Raw genomic sequence first — 18,998 nt, forward strand, 5'->3', positions numbered from 1 at the left:
CACTCAGCTCAGAATACTGGACGCCCCATAGCAGAGGCTCAGAAAGCAAGTGAGAAAACCTGAACCTCTGAGTCTGGAAGAATATTCTGTGGGGAGGGGGGGAGTGAATTGCTGTAGTTCATTTTAAAGAGACATCATCGCCAACTTGAAAAATCACATTTTTGTATGAAAATGTCTGTAAACTTGCTATAATTACAAAAAGTACCTAAGGTCATTGTAACTGAAAGACAGGAATGAAAGTGGCAATTGACTATTGATTATTGTGGTCTAAATAATGTCATCCCAGTGACAGCACCCATGATAGTTTAATATGAAGATGTAATGGCAGGGGGCCAAGTGTTTTCTGTGCTAGATATATCAAAGGAGTTCTGGGCTATTCCTTTTCACCCTGAGTGTTGGTATAAATTTGCATTCACATTCCAGGGAGAACAGTTTACTGGATGAGGGTCCCTGAAGGGTACCATAATGCCACAGTATTTTTCATGCATATGTGACTGAAGTCTTGGACAAGGTACAGTTGAATGGAAATGTCACTGAATATGTAGATGACCTATTAATACATATGCAGAATTTTAAACACCACCTAGTAGTCTTGGATGAGGTGTTGATGGTATCAAGCAGGGCTAAAGATTAATGAAAGAAATGCCCCGCTGGCACAGAATTCTGTAAATTTGTTAAGTATCACCTTTGATGCCAGGGGTATAAATACAGTGGAGAGGGTGAAGCTGCCTTTACCAACTGATGTTTACCAAGCTGCCTTTACCAACTGATGTTTACCAACTGCCTTTACCAACTGTCTAAGATATTAAGGTACGAGCTAATGGTGGACCATCAGCTGTGACATACAGTCTGATGTATGAAGGAGAACCACACAAATGTGAAGAATGTGGATGGGATCTTGTTTATTTAGAAGGCGGTATGTGAGAGAATGGGAGACAGAATCAAGAATCGGGACAGATGTGGTTTGTCGATAGATTCACTTATTTTTAAAGGGGAAACCTAAAATGGGATTTGCCTTAATAGACCCAAAGTCAGAAAGCAAAATTCAGTATGCTGTATGTGGTACTGAGTCTGCACGATATGCAGAGTTAGCAATGTTTGCTTTAGGATTGGAAGAAACCCCTGTTCTACAGAAAGTAATTTTATTCACTCTCAGACTGGGTCTGTCAAGCTCTGGTAACCTGGCTTCGTCGCTGGGAGACCCAGGACATGACCTCCACCAATGGGAAACCTTTAAAACATAACCTCATTATTGCAGTATATCATCCACTTAGCCAGGCAAAGGGAAAACAACTGAAGAAAATCAAGGTAAGAACTCACAAGAAAGGTAATGGAACAGCTTATTGGAATAGCACAGCTAACTAATTAGCTAAGTAGGCAGCATGGAGAAACGGTTTTGGGGGGAAACCTAAAGAAGAAGGCCAGGTACAGGCAGTAGTTAACCCCAAGGTGGAGCTTACAGATCATGGCCTAGTATAGCTACAAGAAACCAGTGAGAAAGTAAAACAGATTAAAGAGGCTATCTTGAGGGTAGGAAAGTTTAACAAAACAGAAGTGCAAGTGACTAAAGAAGTCTTAATCTTGATGAAAACTGGAGAAAATTGGGAATGGGTAATACCTGAATTATGTAGGATTGTTTTTATGGTACTGGTTCACGATAAAGGAGGACATCAGGGAATCAGTAAAACTAAGGAACAGATCAGGTGAGATGGTGGTTAAATCAAGACCAGAGTGTAGAGCAGTATGTTAACTGTTTTCTTTGTGCAGCAGTGAATGCAGATAGAAGGGTAAAGAACTCCTGATTATTTTAAAGGCCAGTGGGGGCACCACCTGTGATTCACATGAACTCTCACCCAATGACATGTTTACAGGGTGGGCAGTGAGATTACCAAAAATCTGGTTTAGTCCAGTTCCTTATGAGCTTCAGCCCCTGGTTCTAACAGTTAAGTGGGTAGAAAATCTAACAAAGACCATGATGTCAGTTCATCGAACTGTAGCATTCAGTCTGGGAGATACTAAGAAGAGAATGGATAAATATTTTAATAGAACTCAGCAGACAATGTAGTAGCAAGTAGAAGATTCAGTAGCAGTAAAAAGTAAAAAAAGCAGTAAAAAGACAGAGGAGATCATTCTCGTACTGTAGGCTGGGAAGGGGCATATCACATCATAAAGCTAGTCCAGCAGTTTATCTAGTATATCTAGTTAAGGGGAAGAATTCTGAACAGTGGTCTCACAGTAGTCTATTTAAAACATTTGTAGGGAAATAACTAACTTATTTTCTAGAAAGGCAAGTGGTTTTAGTATCTTTAGCCTAGGTGTGATCCTTACACTGATATGGAACATCCCAAGCCGTTGGACTAAGAACCCAAACCCATTGGCTTGGATGTGGAGACAAACTGCAGTGGTAGGAGATGGAAGCAGAATGTCGATCCAGTTCCATCTAGCTTTCCCAAGGGGCCAAAACATTAGTTTTGGCTGTTGGGTGTTTTTAAGTAATGCAAGGGCTGGAGCTTTAGTAGAACATGAACATTGGTTTGGGTGGTTGTGGAATAGGATCATAGTGAATGCTTCTGAAAGTCTTCCATAATGCCACCTAGTGGATGGGCAGCTGCCTGGAAAGGGTGGTTGAGCTTCACAGTAGGTGAAGATATAGCAGGAAATTATACATGTTGGTTTTTTACAGGTAGGAAAATAGCCTATTGTAGAGGGCCTGTTGTTACACTGATACTAAAAGTTCCAAGGGTTACTACTCCGAGCACCGTAATCACCGGTGCCAAGTAATGGTGAGGAGCAGATGCTGAGAGGATGATGTGATAAGATAATAGAAGCACAGTCTCTACAGAGTTTAAAGCCAATGGCCAGCAAACTGTACTAACCAACCTTTAATGGTAAATCTATACATGGAAAATTCACCAATGGAATTTGACTATCATATATACATATTGAAATTGTTCCCAGTTTATAGCCCCTCAGCAAGATCTGTTCCAGGATGGTCAAATCAAATCCTGGGACCAGTAGAATGACATGATCCACACAAAAGGGCTAGACATGTAGGAACAGTTTTAGGAAGAATAGGCACAGGAGTAGATGTATTGAATACTATGAATTTAGAAGTAATTAGGAATAAATTGATTAGCATCACTAAGGATGTGGGACAAGACCTATCGAATCATGCAGGAATGGATCAAGAATTTCAAATATTACACCATCAGGTGTTAGAAACAATGGGACCATTGACAAATCTAATTATGGGTAAGTTAAGATCACTGGTAGATGTTCTGAGAGGTTTTAATGGAGATGAATCTTGAGATCTAGCATGCTGAGAAGGAGAATACTTGTGCAGGAAATAATTAAGGAAGTCACAATATCAGTAAAGCTGAGCGCATGGCCTGCAGTGTTAAGTAATTGGATGCAGTGTCAGGTTTCCAATTATGCTTGGTAACAGCAAGAATGGTGATCAGTTTTAACACATGGGTGTATGTGCACCCATTGTCGTGCCAGCCTTGATCCTGCATAACGGTACTGACCAAACAGTGTATCCAGTAGTCAGTGTGGGAAAATTGATGAGTAAGTTAATCCTGCACTCCACATAAAGGCCTCAGCGGTTATTTTATAACAACTCAGGCCAGTGGCAACCAGTGACTTTATCCTTACACCAGACTGGTGCTGCTGCACAAGGGTGGAGCTGCCAGTCAGGTCAATAGCAGCCACTGACCCAAGAATATTGGATTCATTAGAAAGTATGTGGTAGAGGAAATATGGCCAGATGGAACTAACATCTTTTACCTTGGAGAAGGGAATGTGTTTTCATTCTCTTGTGGGTACAGTGACTTTGGATGGAGAAGAGTGCCTGATAGATCCAGGTATTGTGTTAATACCATTGAAGCTGATTCCAGTATCACCACCCTTCGTGTAGATGACATCTACTTTTGAGTACCTACAGTCATGTATGAGAATGAAAAAGTGGACTTAAAATTGAATATCGACTTACAGCCAATTGATTTGCCACCGTCTGCTAGACAGTTACTGCAACTGATGCACTTTTCTGAAATTGCAAGACAGACTTCTTAGGACAAGAAAGAGGAAAAGTTGCAAATTAAAGTAACTCATGAGGTCAGATGGTTGATAGCTGTTGCACAGATAATTGAAAGGGAGGGACAAGTTAGCTGGTGGGAAATTTTCTTAGGATGGATACCCACAGGAATGGGGTGCTAAATTTCATGTTACATTCAATTGTACTGTATGGTTCATAAGTTTTAGTTATGATTGGAATGATAATGCTTGGTTGCTGGACATGATGTATGTACATTAAAATATCATGTTTAAGGCAAGAGTTAGCCATGAGGCAAGCACTCCTCTCTAGAGATTGAGCTATGATGGGCACCATGTCTTTGATGGTCCCTCTCAAGCATGTCACCTGTCAGTGATGCAGGATGACTTGGTTTCATAGATTTCTGATTGAGAGGTGACATTTGTCCTAGTCCTGGACATCAAGGTGGGGAGTGAAGCAGAAAGAATTCTCTATTGTCCCCTTCTCCTGAATACCTTGGGTGAAACCGACCTTGCTGCTTGCAGAGCTGAGTGTTAACTTTGAGAACATGTGACTTGCTCTGCCATGCTGATTGTTGAATAGAGTGTTAACTGTGTGTTTATCTATTCTGCCACATTCATTGTAGAACTGAATGTTCTTGATTATAGTATTTATTTTCTTTACTTTCTCTCAAGTGGTCAGGTAAGGCTTAACAAATATTTTAGAAGTTGCTCTTGTTGATTGTTGCTAGTTTGAATGTAACATTAAAGCTTGGTGCTAAGGAGGAAACCTCTCGCTGCAGCTGTCATAGGAAAATTATAAATAAGTAAAGGGGGAGCTGAGTGAGGTGGAAAAAGAAAGGTCCAGACGGTGAATCCATTTCAGCACACTGAGCTCCCCAGTCATTGTAAGATGAGACTTGCATTGATTGTCATGGATAAGTAGCTTATAGTTAAGGAAATGACTGTATGATTGCCCTTTGCTGTTATATAAATTTTTGAAAGATGACTCAGGCCATGTCTACACTTACAAGCTTACAGCAGCCGCTGTATTATGCTGACAGGAGAAAGATCTTCCATCAACACCATAAAACCAGCTCAATGAGTAGGGCTAGCTGTGTCAGTGGGAGAGTGTCTCCCAGCAGAATAGCGCTGTGCACACCAGCGCTTAATGCCGGCAAAACTTACGTCGCTCGGGTTGTTTTTTTCACACCCGAGTGACAAAAGTTTTGGCAACATAAGTACTAGTGTAGACATGGCCCTACACTTTATGTAGTCAGCCTGTGCATGACCACAGGTTAAACACTGGGTGAGTTGGTAATACCCCTCTTACCACCTTGTTCACAGGGACTTCCACTCTCCATTCAGGAGTAGGGGTGGCAAAGAGAAAAAGTATTGGCTCAGGGACTGATGGAAATGTGATGAGTTTCTATGGATGATAGTGCTGATGTTTATGTCTAAGGGAATGGCATACTGTCAGGAATATGCAGGAAATTGGGAGTTGAATGAAGTGTGGTTAAGCAACAATACTATTGGGATAGAAGAGACCAGTTCTTCGAGTGATTGCTCATATCTATTCCAGTTAGGTGTGCGCGCGCCGGAAGACTTTTTACCCTAGCAACACTCGGTAGGTCGGCTGGGCGCCCCCTGGAGTGGCGCCGCTATGGCACCAGATATATACTCCTGCCACGCCTCAGTTCTTTCTTACCGCCCGTGTCGGTCGTTGGAACAGTGGAGCGCGACTTAGCTGACCTCCGCTTCCCTAGCTACTTGTAGTTCTCTCGTTCGTTATTGTGTACATAGTTGTAAACTTTTTATACAGTTATACTTAGTTTATCTGTTTATAGCATAGTTAGTGTAATATAGTTAAGAGGGATTCGGGGATTAGCCTCTTCCCCGCACCCGATGCCGGGGCCCATGCCCGGTTCACCAGGTTTCAAACCGTGCTCGGCCTGTCGCATGTCGATGCCGACAGGAGATCCACATGACTCCTTTCTGAAGTGCCTCAGGGAATCGCACCTGACAGCTAAGTGTCACATTTGCAAGGCTTTCAAGCCACGAACATAAAAGGAGTGGGACTTCAGACTTAAACAGCTCCTCATGGAGGCGGCTCTCACCCCTCTGCCTTCGGCACTGAGCACTGGTCAATCGGCAGGTTGAAGCGCCTCCTTGGCACCAGACCATGCCAGTACTTCCAAGGCCTCTCGGCACCCGCCGTCGATGGCACCGAAATCGGGTCCACGCCGCTCCCTCTCCACGAGGTCAAGAAAGACTAAGACTCTTGCTGCTTCTGTGCTGCCTGCACCGCAGCCAGAGAACTTGTCTAAGTTGATCGCCCAGCGCTGACACCCGCCGCGGCACCGACAACGTCGGCACCGTCGATTCCGGTCCCACAAGGGCCATCGAGTCCGGTGCCTGTTAGCTCCCCGGCGCGAGCTGCGATAGAGCTTACTGTCCCATCCACGCCGGAGACATTCTCAACGGTGAGGGATCTGATTGCCATGACAGAGTCGGCACTGCCTGTACCCCTGGCTCCCTCCAGTGCAGGTAATACAGTCTATAGGCAAGCCAGCCTTGATAAGACCACCTTCTGTCGGCACAGCGGACCGGCACCATTCACGTTCATGGTCCCGCAGACGCTCTAGATCCAGACGGCGCTCTCGCTCCCGACGCCACTCGCAGTCCCAGCACTGTTCTCCTCCTCGGTACCAGTCGCACTCACGGCACTGGTCGGTATCCCGTTCGCCGGCCCGCTAATCTCGGCACCGTTCCAGCTCCTGGCACCGCTCCAGGCACTGTGACTCATGTAGCCGCTCCCGACGACGAGCCTCAAGATCTCAATTGACCTCTCGGCACCGCTCCAGTCGCAGGTCCCGATCTCATTCCCGGTACTGGTATGCCTCCCGGTCCCGGTCTTCGGTGCCAAGTAGAGCAAGGTCCACTAGAGACAGAAACTCTGCCCAGGGCTTCTCCGCTCCTCCATGGCCATCCAGACACACTTCAGTGTCATCCCACGTGGACAGCTCTTATGCTCAGGACGGCAATTCTGATGTGCCCACCGGAGTCTTTCAAGAGGCCCAGACCCAGGACCAAGACCCACATCAGTGGTCCTTCTGGACACTTTGGGTGTACCACCAGGCCCAAAGTGTTCCAGTAGTTCCATCTCGCTCTGCCCCATCAGAGCACTGAGTGCCAGAGGCTATAGCTAGCCATCCCCCTCTGGCTGGTACGAAGGAAGAACCAGTCCACCCAATCGGTCTTCCTGGTCCCACTGGAGCAGGAGGCTGCCCAAGAGCAAGAGGCCACACAGGACCCGCTCGTCCCCGGCATTTCCTCTTCCTCTTCTCCAGATGAGGCAGTGGCAGGAACATCCTCCTCGGGCCCTCCTCCAATTGATCTGAGAGCCCATCAGGACCCTCAGGAGGGTAGCACTCAATATGAACCTCCAGGTGGAAGAGGTCCTAGAGGTAGAGGACCCATTAGTGAGCATTCTGTCGGCAGATACCCCCACCAGAGTGGCTCTGCCATTTATCTGGACCATCCAAACCAATGCCGACACTACATGGCAATCTCCGGCCTCTATCCCTCCTGCGGCCAGGGGAGTCGAGTGTAAATACATGGTACCCTCTAGGGGGTACGAGTATTTGTATGTCCATCCTCCTCCCTGCTCACTAGTCGTTCAGTCCGTTAATGAGAGGGAGCGCCATGGCCAACAGGCGCCAGCCCTGAAGTCGAAAGAGACTAGGCGAATGGACCTGCTCGGCTGAAAAGTGTACTCAGCAGGCGCCCTGCAGCTCCGGGTGGCAAACCAACAAGCCCTGCTCAGCCGCTATAATTACAACACCTGGGCGGAGGTGGGTAGGTTTATGGAGCTACTCCCTCAAGACTCCCGCCAAGAGTTTGCTGCCTTCTTGGAGGAAGGAAAAAAGGTGGCCAGAACTTCCCTCCAGGCCTCGCTAGATGCAGCCGACTCAGCAGCCAGCACTCTGGCCTTGGGTGTTGCCATGAGAAGCATCTCATGGCTGCATGTTTCCAACCTTCCACCGGAGCTGCAGTATACCATCCAGGACTTGCCGTTTGATGGCAAAGGTCTTTTCTCGGAAAAGACTGACCCTAGATTGCAAAGCCTGAAGGACAATAGGGTCATAATGCATTCTCTAGGCATGCATACACCGGTGACTCAACGCAGGCCTTTCCGTCCCCAGCCTCACCGTCCGTACTTTGTGCCTAGACACAGACAAGACTTTGGCAGGTGGCACGGACGAGGAGGGTGTAGACGCCAGTCAGGACCCCAAGGGGGCCAAAACCAGGGTCCCTCAAAACCACCAGCGGGACCAAAGTCCAACTTTTGAAGGTGCACCCGAGGACGGCGTACCAGTTACAGGCCAGGATCCTTTTCCTCCCTTCTCCAACCGTCTCTCCTACTTCCTCCTGGCGTTGTCTCAGTTAACCTCAGATCTCTGGGTCCTACGCACAGTGAAATATGGATACCACCTCCAATTTGTTTCAACGCCGCCCTCCCACCCTCCAACCCCGTCCCCCTTCAAGGACCCCCTCATGAGCAATTCCTCTTGCAAGAGGTGCGGATGCTCCTCGCCATGGGAGCGATAGAGGAGGTACCAAAGGATGAAAAGGGCAAGGGGTTTTACTCCCGTTATTTCCTAATCCCCAAGTCAAGGGGAGATCTCAGACCTATCCTAGACCTGCGAGGACTCAAACAGTTTATGATAAAGTTGAAGTTCCACATGGTATCCCTGGGGACCATGATCCCGTCCTCGGATCCTGGAGACTGATGTGCTGCCCTCGATATGAAGGACGCGTACTTTCACATCGCCATTTTTCCTCCTCACAGGAGGTACCTTTGCCTCGTAGCCGACCATCAGCACTTCCAGTTTACGGTCCTGCCCTTTGGCCTTTCTATGGCCCCAAGGGTATTTACAAAGTGTATGGCCGTAGTCGCCGCATATCTCCGCTGATGTCGGATACACGTTTTTCTGCATCTGGACGATTGGCTCATCCGAGGAGCCTCCGAGACACAAGTCACCCAGCATGTGGGCATCGTCAAGGACCTATTCACGTGTCTAGGCCTGATGATCAATATGGAGAAATCCACTCTGGTTCCCATGCAGAGGTTAGACTTCATAGGCGCTACCCTGGACTCCAATCTAGCCAAGGCCTATTTACCAAGCCGCAGTTTCAGGCAATGGCAACAATCATCCGAGGTCTACAGAATTTCCCGACGACTTCGGCTCGCACTTGTCTCGGTCTCCTAGGTCACATGGCTGCCTGCACGTTCGTGACCAATTACGCCAGACTCCACCTCCATCTTCTCCAAACTTGGCTCAACTCAGTATACCGCCCGGGCAGGGACCCAATAGACATGGTAGTCACCATTCCCCTGAGCACTCTAGGCTCCCTAGACTGGTGGCTGACTCCCTCCCTGGTGTGTGCAGGGCTGCCTTTCCATCCGCCCCAACCCTCAGTGCCCCTGACAATAGACGAGTCATCTCTCGGCTGGGGTGCTCACCTCGGACACCTTCGTACTCAAGGCCTCTGGTCATCTCAGGAACTGGCACTACACATAGATGTCTGAGAGCTGAAAGCAGTCTGCCTGGTGTGCCAGGCGTTCCAGCAACATTTACAAGGCCGTTGTGTCTCAGTGTTTACAGACAACACAATGGCCATGGATTACATAAAAAAACAGAGAGGAACTCGATCTTCCCCCCTTTGTCAGGAGACCGACTCTGGGACTTTTGCATAGCCCACTCGATAGACCTGGTAGCCTCCTTTCTCCCAGGGGTTCGAAACATTCTGGTGGATCAACTGAGCAGGTCCTTCCTGTGCCACGAGTGGTCGATACGCCCGGATGTTATTCATTCGGTTTTCCAGAAGTGAGGAGTTCCCCACATAGACTTGTTCGCTTCCCGCGCGAACAGGAAATGCCAGATGTTCTGCTCCTTCCAGGGTCTTTCACCGGGATCGATCTCAGACACATTCCTAATGCTGTGGAAGAACCGGCTGTTCTATGCCTTCCCACCATTCCCGCTGGTTCACAAAGTCCTGCTAAAACTCCGCAGAGACAGAGTGTACCTAATCATGATCGCTCCAGCGTGGCCCAGGCAACACTGGTATACCACGCTGCTCGACCTGTCGATAGCCAATCCAATTACCCTGCCACTCCACCCAGCCCTCATAACTCAGGACCATGGCAGTCTTCGTCACCCAGACCTGCAGGCCCTTCATCTCACGGCGTGTCTGCTGCATGGCTAAACCAGTCAGAGTTGCGTTGCTCTGCTTTAGTACAACAAGTACTCCTGGATAGCAGGAAGCCTTCCACTCGGTCAAATTATCTGACCAAGTGGAAGCGTTTCTCCTGCTGATGCGGAACGCAGAATGTTACTCCCACTGAGGTCTCGATTCCTACCATCTTGGACTACCTTTGGTCTCTTAAACAGCAGGGCCTGGCGGTATCTTCATTGAGGGTGCACTTGGCGGCCATCTCTACCTTCCACCCAGGGGAGAGTGGCCGCTCCGTATTCTCGCACCCTATAGTTACTAGATTTCTCAAGGGCCTGGAACGCCTATACCCCCAGGTACGCCGCCCTGCCCCTACCTGGGACCTCAACCTAGTCTTAAACAGACTTATGTCTCCACCATTTGAGCCGTTGGCAACTTGATTGCTGCTATACCTGTCGTGGAAGACAGTTTTCCTTGTAGTCATTACATCGGCCAGACGAGTCTCCGAGCGCTCACGGTAGACCCACCGTATACTGTCTTTCACAAGGACAAGGTGCAGTTGCGACCACACCCAGCGTTCCTCCCTAAAGTGGTATCGGCCTTCCATGCCAATCATGACATCTTCCGTCTGGTCTTCTTCCCGAAGCCGCACTCATCTTGACGGGAACAACAGTTGCACTCCCTAAATGTCCGTAGGGCGCTCGCATTTTATATCAAACAGATGAAGCCCTTTCATAAATCGCCCCAACTCTTTGTTGCAGTGGCTGACCGAATGAAGGGCCTACCTGTCTCTTCCCAGAGAATCTCCTCTTCGGTGACGGCGTGCATCCGCACTTGCTATGACTTGGCTCATGTTCCCTCGGGCCATCTCACCGCACATTCTACCAGGGCTCAGGCTTCATCTGCTGCCTTCCTGGCTCATGTACCAATCCAGGAAATAGGTCGCGCAGCTACCTGGTCCTCGGTCCACACCTTTGCTTCGCATTATGCTCTGGTTCAACAGTCTAAAGATGATGCAGCCTTTGGCTCAGCAGTTTTACATTCTGCCACATCTCACTCCGACTCCACCGCCTAGGTAAGGCTTGGGAATCACCTAACTGGAATGGATATGAGCAATCATTCAAAGAAGAAAAGACGGTTACTCACCTTTGTAACTGTTGTTCTTCGAGATGTGTTGCTCATATCCATTCCAAACCCGCCCTCCTTCCCCACTGTCAGAGTAGCCGGCAAGAAGGAACTGAGGGGTGGCTGGGTCGGCAGAGGTATATATCCGGTGCCATAGCGACGCCACTCCAGAGGGCGCCCAGCCGACCCACCGAGTGTTGCTAGGATAAAAAGTCTTCCAACGAACGTACACGCAGCGCGCACAGACCTAACTGGAATGGATATGAGCAACTCATCTCGAAGAACAACAGTTACAAAGGTGAGTAACCGTCTTTTTTCTCTCCTAAAATTTATCATGAATAACCATAATTGTAAAGAAGTCATAAAGAAAAATCAGTGACAAAGGTACAAGCCTTATTATTGGGTTGCATTTCTCAGTCTATCATTATGACAAAAAGGTTGGATAGTTTATTTTAAAAAAAACTAGAAGCTAGATTAGTTACAGTGGAGCTTGTAAACTTGCTAGATCTTTCATAAAAGTTATAATATCCAGGAAGCCTTAACATAGCTCCTAGAGTTTTAACCTTGACCTTTTAATAACTTTACAATTTTCCACTACAAGATAGTATTTAAAAAAAAACAAACTTTATGCACTTGTTCTTGTTGAGGACTAGTACAGAAAATACATGCACAGTTTTTGGACCAAAACATTTTTGAATAAAGCATGAATTGACAAAAGAATTTTTTTAAAAGCCAGTGTCCCATATCTCAAAAACAACTTGTCCAGTTAACCTCACAATTCCTAAAAATATTCTCCTCTGGCTAGAAATCAAACATGAGACATCCTCTCGCTCCCCACCCGACCTCTCCCAGAAAGAATAAGAAGGGGCCATAACTGTATTTGTAATGGAAACCATCTTAACCACCTTAATTATGGAGTCATGACACTCGCTGCATAATAAAGCTGGCTGATATTTATTTTATTTGGTATAATAACCGTTAGTCTATAAATAGAACAGTGCGAGATGCTTGGAAATATTATTTGTTACTTTAATTGTTAAATGTTTTTTTTGGGATTACTCCAAACAGTTGTTCTTTTGACTTGAAGATAAAACAATTCTGGCAGAACACTAAAGGAGTTCCATGCTTTCCCTCATTAAGAATAGTGCTAATGGCACGCAGGATGTTTCCCTAAAGGATACTTGTATGAACTCAAACACTGAGTATAGCACGAATATTGAACAACAAAAACTGATGCCTGTTTTCTACACTTTTCTTAACAGTACAGATTGTCCCAAGGGATGATTAAACAAGCAAACAGAGATACTGAAATAACGAGTCCCTTTTTTAATGTACAACTCTTAATTTGTTATGTTGTGAATGTTCCGCTTTGTTGATATTTTGAAAATGTTAACATTTGGAATATAGAATTCCTGCCCCTTGCCTCAATTTGTAATATATGCCAAATATATCCTGTGAGGAAATGTGTAAAGTTTCTTTAAAATTTTATCAGGAAGTCAGTCAGAAGGACTGGGAAAGATTCTAGAAATAAACTCTATAAAGAAGCAGAGAGAGTAGATTTTCATGATAACTGTTTGCCTATTCTAATAAATTAATACTGTTACAACAGTATTTCTCAAACTAGGGTTGTCGCTTGTGTAGGGAAAGCCCCTGGTGGGCCGGGCCGGTTTGTTTACCGGCCCCATCCACAGGTCCGGCCAATCACGGCTCCCCCTGGCCGCAGTTCACTGCTCCAGGCCAATGGGAGCTGCTGGAAGTGGCGCGGGCCGAAGGACTTACTGGCCGCCACTTCCAGCAGCCCCCAGTGGGAGCCGCAATCGGCCGGGCAGGTAAACAAACTGACCCGGCCCTCCAGCGGCTTTCCCTACACAAGCAGCAACCCCCGTTTGAGAAATACTGTGTTACAAGGTTAGCAATGCACACACCAAACTTAAGCACCCAAAAATGCATGCTTTGTAAATCATAAATTATATTTGTGGAAATATTTCAAAGTATATTCTGAGACTAGTTTGCATAAATGTAGTAATTCCATTATGCTGAAAAGATGAGAAGCACTTAACAAGCTTTACCTTCTTAGGCAACTGAAAGCAAAAATGTATTATAGGGATTGAGGTAAATTAGGGTAGCCATGCATTTGATAGACATTCATACTGCAGGTAATTAGGATTTGTGGGTAGTGGAGGAGCAAATGCAGTACTTCGTAAGGACCCAATTCTAGATATTTGTCTAAACATTAAGCAGTTGGGGCCTGATTCTGATCTCTGATACATCCATGAAAGTCAAGGAACTTGTAAGATCTTTGGGACAAAGATAGTCTCTTCTGCAGGATGCCTAGAACAGTGGGCCCCTGACCTGTTTGGAGCCTCTCTGCCCTACTGTAATACAAATTAATAATAATGAGTGTAGGCAGGGCCTTGTCTAGCTGAGCTTTTTCATTGCATTATGGCTAGCTGCCTTTACTGGTAATAGCAGCGGTAGGAACTCCTGCAAAGGAAATCATGAGTTACCATCAGTTTTTTACCACCATGTCTACACTTTCTCTCAATAGGATTAGATAATATTGTTATAAAAATGTCAGCATCTTGTCTTGACTGGCGCTCCCATGGTTGCTGTGCGTGCTGGAGCTGCAGTGATGGGTGCAGCAGTGGAATTACTTATAAAAAATCTCAGTGTTGACACAGCCTCAGAACACAGAATTTCTCCTCTCTAGGCACTGCCTATACTAGAAAAAGAACTACATTGTGACATTTAGTTGTGGCCAAACACAGGGAGCTCATATGAGTTCTTTCCCTTCTCTGCTGTGGTTCCTGACCACAGTGCAGCAGCTAACCAGTCACTTCATTGCTACTGCTCATCAGGACCACTAGAGAGATTGGTGAGGCTGGCTCAGGGCAGCCCTCCATAGGAATAAAGGAGTCTGTGCACCTGCTTAATTTTAAGTAGTGTAAGATTTGTCATGGAATAGTGAATGCGACGTCACATCTGATATCCCACCCTCAGCATAGGCCAAGTGAATACTTTGGAGGAAGAACATCTCCTTTCACCCCTATCTGCCATGCTACGATGTACTTGACTAGTTGTGCAATGCTGTACAAAGGGGGAAATTCCTCCTTCTCTCCTGTGTTGATCAGCTAATGCCCATGGGATTTGATTTCTCCTATTAGCATATCACAAGTGGATAAGCTTAGCCTTTGATTACCCCTCAGCTCTGGAAACCTTAACACTTGTTTACCACAATTGTTATTTGGTCATAGTTTTCCAGCCCCATTTAAAAATTCATCTAGAATATTTGACTTGTTGAATTCAACAGAATGACTAAATTGTGTCACAAAAGTCAATGCAAGTGAATAGAATTGATCATGGAACATCTATCAGAGATGCTTCAAATAGGAGCAAAACACAGATACAAGGCCACAGGTGTATAAAATTGTCACTAAGTATGAGCTTTTGTTAGTTGCTTCTTTTATCGTGGAAATTTTGTCTTTACATTAGCTGAAAGACCAGTGCTGTCTTTATTTCTTTAATTCAGCCTTGCAGTGTGTATGAAAGCCTGTAAGCAGAGCAGAATTGTGACTCAGTTATATAATAGTGGAAAGGATGCTATAGAGACTATTAAAAACTCAATAGATTTTTCACTTGCTTATTTCACTGCTGAATGTATACCTTGTACTTTAGTTAACAACAAACATGGCTGCATCATTGTGTCTTCATATAGTTGGGGAGAAAAATTAGAGCCTTCACTCAAGGTGCCATTCTATTTTGGTAACTTTTAAATAAAGGTTTTTGGATAAAATAAGCAAATACACCTCTATCCCAATATAATGCAACCCGATTTAATATGAATTCTGAGATAACGCAGTAAAGCAGCGCTCTGGAGGTGGGGCTGTGCGCTCTGGTGGATCAAAGCAAGTTCGATATAACGCGGTTTCACCTATAATGCGGTAAGATTTTTTGGCTCCCGAGGACAGCATTATATTGGGGTAGAGGTGTATATAAACAAAATGCCAACAAAGTACTAGAACATGCAGATATGAGCATTTTAGTACCTCAATAAACTACTGCAGCATATACAGCAGAATCCATCCTTAAAAAAATAAAAAGAGGGTGGGGTGGGGAAGAGAAGTGGGAGGAAGAGAACACAGAGGAATTATAATTCTTGATGGTGAGAAAGCATTATGTTAACTAGCAGAGGACCCCTCAGGAGCATACCATAATCTTACATAACATATTTGTGTCTTGTTTATTTGGGTCTTGACATTTTCAGTGGTTTAACTAATACGATATTACACCAATATACTTAAACCAGTGCAAAAGGCTCTGTTGACATGCTTATTTCAGTTTAGTTTGTCACTTAAGAATCTGTTTAAATGGAGATAAACATTTCTTAAACTGCATTAAGATTGTTTATGCAGGTTTGCGCTGGTTTAACTAAATCGGTTCAAAAGCTGATTTGAGTAAATCTAGATGGAGCAGCTTGCCTGTGTGGACATGAAACAACTTTTAGGAAAGACTACAACTTGTGCCAAGACTCTAAAAGCTGTATAACTCAACATGGCATACTGACTCAATCTTTGAAGAGTTGCTACAGTGAATCAAAACAATAGCAAATAAAACACTTTTTAAACTTAAAGGCCTCTATGAAGATTTTGGTTTAATGCTCTGTTTGGACATGTTAGCTCTCTCCATTGTGCAAGGACCAGTGTTTAGTATTACCATAGCTCTTTTTTTAAAAGCTGTTCTCACAACAGGATATCCAAGTCACTGGTTTCTGAGGAAAGCTGGCTCTAGATTCAGCTTTTTTTTCGGTATGCAGTTATAAAATTAACCTTTGACTTCACTCCATCCCCAAATATGTAAACCTTAGGACACTCCCACAGCAAATAAGCAGCTGGTGGATAGTTTTACAGAACTTGAAGCTTTCGTATAATCAGCTTCAGTTTCTAGCACTTATCACTGGAAACAGAACTTTGTTAATGTGAATCTAATAAAAGCTATTTTCCTGAGTCTGCAGAAAATCTGAATTGAAATAAAGCCTGAAAAGGGTGAACTGCCATATTCATCTTAATAGGGGGTCAACTCTGAAATGTAATGATCACATTTAAACTAGGGCTGCTGATTAATCGCAGTTAACTCATGTGATTAACTCAAAAATTAATCACGATTAAAAAAAATTATCAAGATTAATTGGTTTTAAGTGCACTGTTAAACAATAGTATACCAATTGAAATTTATTATATATTTTAGTTGTTTTCTACATTTTGTATGTCTTATTCTGTGTTGCAATTGAAATCAGAGTGTATATTTTTTATTATAAATTTGCACTGTAAAAATGATAACCAAAAGAGAGTGTTTTTCAGTTCCTCATACAGGTATTGTGGTGCAATCTCTGTCGTGACAGTGTTATTTACAAATGTAGATTCTTTTTTGTTACATAACTGCACTCAAACAAAACAATGTAAAATTTCAGAGCCTATAAATAGACTACTCAGTCTTACTTCTTGTTCAGCCAATCCCTAAGAGAAACAAGTTTGTTTGCATTTACAGGAAATAATGCTGCCCTCTTCTTATTTACAGTGTTACCAGAAAGTGAGAATAGGTAATTTGTGTGGCACTTGTAAGGTATTTACATGCCAGATATGTCCCTTCATGCTTTGACCACCATTCCAGAGGACAAGATTCCATGCTGATGACACTTGTTTTAAAAAAAATGTGTTAAATTTGTGACTGAACTCCTTGGGGGAGAACTGTACGTCTCCTGCTCTGTTTTACCCATATTTTGCCATATATTTCATGTTACAGCAGTCTTGGATGATGACCCAGCACATGTTCATTTTAAGAACACTTTCACAGCATATTTGACAAAATGCAAAGAAGGTACCAATATGAGATTTCTAAAAGATTAGCTATATCACTTGACCCAAGGTTTAAGAATCTGAAGTGCCTTCCAAAATTTGAGAGGGATGAGGTTGATGCTTTCAGAAGTCTTAAAAGAGCAACACTCTGATGCAGAAACTACAAAACCCAAACCACCACCACCAAAAAAAAAAAAAAAATCAACCATCTGTTGGTGGCATCTGACTCAGATAATGAAAACTAACATGCATCAGTCTGCACTGCTTTGGGTGTTATCAAGCAGAACCAATCATCAGAATGGATGCATGTCCCCTGGAATGGTGGTTGAAGCATGAAGGGACATATGAATTTTTAGCACATCTGGCACGTAAATACCTTGTGACGCTAGCTACAACAATGCCATGAGAATGCCTGTTCTCACTTTCAAGTCACATAGTAAACAAGAAGCGGGCAGCATTATCTCCCGCAATTGTAAACAAACTTGTTTGGCTGAACAAGAAGTACGACTGAGTGGACTTGCAGGCTCTAAAATTTTACATTGTTTTATTTTTAATGCAGTTTTTTTGTACATAATTCTACCTTTGTAAGTTTAACTTTCATGATAAAGAGATTGCACTGCAGTACTTACATTAGGGAATTGAAAAATAATTTTTTTACAGTGCAAATACTTGTAATAAATAAAATGAGCACTGTACGCTTTGTATTCTGTGTTGTAATTGAAATCAGTATATTTGAAAATGTATAAAAAACAAAAATATTTAAATAAATGGTATTCTATTGTTTAACATTGCGATTAATCTTGATTAATTTTTTAATCATGCGATTAATTTTTGTAATCACTTGACAGCCCTAATTTAAACATTAATGCATTTGACTATTTTAATTGCTGTTTGTGTTAGCAGAAACATCCAGTTAATTGTCTGGTCCGGTTGGATATTTCTGTAGTTTTCTAATTTTGTTATCTTGGGGACAAGTTTACAAGAGAAATCCTCTGATTGACCCACATCAACTCATTAATTTGCCATTACTTTATTACTGTTTAATTTTGAGGATCAGGAAAGGCACCCCACTCTGCTGGTGGTGAAGGCAGGTGTATTCCAATTTTTTGAAAGGATATTCCACAGGAGTCCACTTACAGGTTTTAAATAATAGGGATGAGTGGGTAGTTTAGTGGCTTAAACATCAGATTAACCTTTCCAGATCAATACCTATATTGTCTGCAGGTTCAAATCCTAACAGACAAATTTCACATGACACTCTCTCATTTACCCTTGAGCGATGCCCTGCCTTCCCCCTCTCATCCTGCAGCACTGCTGATATCTCATTCCAGTTGAAGTGCAAGGAGCGAACAGGATTTCCTCTGCTGTTCTTTCTGTGGCCACTGTGTGGTGGCAGTAAGCCACGGTACTGCATTTCCTTTTGCTGCATTCAATGCCCTATGTCCTGCTGCACAATGTAGGAGGGAAACAGCACTGTCTCGTTTAGCCATCTCCCAGCAGTGGCAGTATTAAGAGATTAAGGGTGGGGAGAAGAGGAAGACAATGAGAAAGAGAATGGAAGGAAGTGTGGGGAGAAAGAATGAAAACAAAACTGAGGGGGAATAGGAACAGACAAATGATATGCAGGAAGAGAGAAAATAAACCCATTATTGCCAACCCTGAGAGCTCAAGAGTTATGAGTTACTGGCTGAAAGCGTGAGATTATAAAAATGTTCTACATTCAGAATTTACACTTAAAGTTTAATTGGTTATGTT

The 18,998-nt window shown here is 44.2% G+C and overlaps 1 protein-coding gene across 2 annotated transcripts in view; it reads left to right on the top strand.

The window, feature by feature from the left end:
- TSNAX (translin associated factor X) overlaps positions 1 to 18,998 on the top strand; it is a 46,080-nt gene that overhangs the window by 14,361 nt on the left and 12,721 nt on the right. The window lies entirely within an intron of this gene.

Source organism: Gopherus evgoodei, chromosome 3, assembly GCF_007399415.2.
Source record: "Gopherus evgoodei ecotype Sinaloan lineage chromosome 3, rGopEvg1_v1.p, whole genome shotgun sequence".
Lineage (NCBI taxonomy): Eukaryota > Metazoa > Chordata > Testudines > Testudinidae > Gopherus > Gopherus evgoodei.